Source organism: Macrobrachium rosenbergii, chromosome 54, assembly GCF_040412425.1.
Source record: "Macrobrachium rosenbergii isolate ZJJX-2024 chromosome 54, ASM4041242v1, whole genome shotgun sequence".
In the NCBI taxonomy this organism is placed as follows: domain Eukaryota; kingdom Metazoa; phylum Arthropoda; class Malacostraca; order Decapoda; family Palaemonidae; genus Macrobrachium; species Macrobrachium rosenbergii.
In genome coordinates, this window is record NC_089794.1 from 23,119,907 (window position 1) to 23,122,602 (window position 2,696).

A 2,696-nucleotide genomic window follows, 5' to 3' on the forward strand; every position below is an offset into this window, starting at 1 on the left:
ATTATTTTCTTTCAATAGACAAATACAGCAATATCAGAGTTTAGGTCTAGACCATATGTGAACAAACGCATACAGCATTCAATACGATGGTAGTCTGGGGTTCCACAGGGCTGGAATCCCACTTATATTTTCCATTAAGGAGACCTCTGCTTCAGTTCTCCACTGAACTGCCATTGTTTTTTTCAGTGGACACAACACGTACAACAAGAACTTCCACTTTTTTCTTCAGTGGGCACAAACACGCACTTCATTCTCCGAGTTTAGGCCTAGACCGAGTGTGAACAAACGCCTGCAATAGTCACCTTCTTTATTATATTCGTTCTTTTGTAATTCTGTCCGGCAAATTCGCTTTTACGTCAAGCAGCGATTGGTGAAATTGAATCGGCGTTTGCCCGACAGAACTGGGCCGTTATAAGGGATAACGGCCGTAGAAACTAACAATATAAGCTGAGCAGCGCTCGGAATATTCAGTACTCACTGAACTCTCGCGATTTCTCCGTCGATAACTCACTTTTTTCGCTATTATCGTCGGTATTATTGATTATCGAGGCATGGTGTTATCGCTATAGTGAGTTTAGACATCGTAGATTGTATGGAAGTGTTTAATATGGGTATTCCTTCCACGGGTTGTGTAAAAAAAGCAAAAAGGGAAATTGTTCTGAGTCGGTGACTTCTGCGGTAATGGCAAAGCTATTCTGGATGATGTTGTGTGTCCAAATGATGGTGAAAGGGATAAAACATGATTATTATGAGCCTCTTCCGTTCTAGATCTCGGTGACAGTGTCATGAAATGTGAGGGCAAATTTGAAAGTAGTGATATTAAAAAGAAACGTCAAGAGAAGGTTAGTAGGCCTAATGTGGGAAGCAGAATCCTGTTGAACAGAAAGAGAAAGGGAACTCATATTCATTATGACGACTGTAGTAACAGTGACACAACAGTAAGTGCATCCCCATAACAGTAATAGTAATACAGAATGTGATGATTCATTTCCTTGTGTCACTAGTACGTTAGGCCTATACTTGTGGACAAGAGTGCCATCCCCATCAGTTTCGAAGACAGTGTCAGTGCCACCATCATGAGCAGAGGTTCCTAACATGTGGAACTTTCTAATGTTGAGGCTGAACACCTGTTGCAGCAGGAAGAAGGAAGAAAACTGTTCCAGGAAGCAGGTCGTTCCCCCTTGCAGTTATTCCAAGAAAGACTGACCCTGAACAAGGACAAAATGGACAGAATGAACAAATATCTGTGGGGTTCCAGTGCCTTGAAGACTGCCAAACTCTGTGGCGACGACTGAGCGGATCTTTGTAGCTGTGGACTTACACCAGACAGTAATATATCTTCGTATTTCTGTTAGCTCACTAGAACAGCAAATTGTGGCCTAGTTTTTTCAATATTGCCAGCCACCCTTTCCCGCCCCACTCCGCTCCCAACCACTCCTAAGTAAGACCTGTTTATGGATTAATACAACAGAGTGCTCTAGAGAATTACTGAACAAGACAAGAACTGCTACAGTTTTGGTGAGTACAACTATATTTTTTTTTGCCATGATGTACCATTTTTTCATGCCTTATCATCAATAATTTGCTTATTTTATGCATTAATCGCCAGTATTTCAAACATTAATCATTATTCACAGGTTTGATTGCACTATTATAATAATATATTTCATGTTTATTGATGTTTATTAGCTAGGTGTGAAAATATTATTTTTTGGGATTATTTTGGTATGTTTATTTAACTGTTTGTGTCAATATCAAATTTTTTGGATTTTTTGTATAAATCATCATTAGCTGCATCATTAATCTTTATTCACATGTTTTTTTTAGAAATGTTATCAAACATAATCCTACATGCTTGTTAATATTAAATGCTATTTAGGTTAGGTTAGGTGCTGGAGTATTTTCTTAATGACAAAAACAATTGAGGGGGTGTGTTTTGAGCGATTTTATTATTATTATTATTACCACACAACATTGTAAAACAATGAGAAGTGGCAAAATGAACGATACATTGGGGATTTTACACCAGAAAAACATTATAAAATAATTTTAGTATATAAATTGGGAATTGCAGCGCAAACTAATGACATCAACACATTTTTGGATATATATATATATATATATATATATATATATATATATATTATATATATATATATATATATATATATATATATATATATATATATGTGTGTGTGTGTGTGTGTGTGTGTGTGTATACATATGTGTATATATAAAATATATATATATACATATATGTACGTATGTATGTATATATGTATGCATGTATGTATGTGTACACAAACAGCCTGCGTTACGCGAACCACTCACCAAAGCCCTGACGATACCTCGGAAGAAAACATCCATTAAAGAGATTGGTTGTTTTTTTCCAAGAGACTGTCCCTCTGCATTTGGGGACTTGAGATGTACTCCACGGCGCAGTCGAGTTTTCTGTACAGCGCATAATCAAGGCCACCGAAAATCGATCTATCTTTCGGTGGTCTCGGTATAATATATATATATATATATATATATATATATATATATATATATATATATATATATATATATATATATATATATGTATATATGTATATGTATGAAAAAGATTGTCAATTGATATATGTGTATCTGTAGATAGATAGATAGATAAATCGATAGATATTATGATCTCACCTTAATGTATAACCAGATTC

The 2,696-nt window shown here is 35.6% G+C and overlaps 1 long non-coding RNA gene across 1 annotated transcript in view; it reads left to right on the forward strand.

The window, feature by feature from the left end:
* The first annotated feature begins 469 nt into the window (after positions 1–469).
* Positions 470–2,696, forward strand: part of LOC136834881 (uncharacterized) — a 104,747-nt gene continuing 102,520 nt past the window's right edge. Inside the window, exon 1 of the long non-coding RNA XR_010851904.1 lies at positions 470–1,518. This is a non-coding gene — a long non-coding RNA (uncharacterized lncRNA). The remainder of the gene's footprint in view (positions 1,519–2,696) is intronic.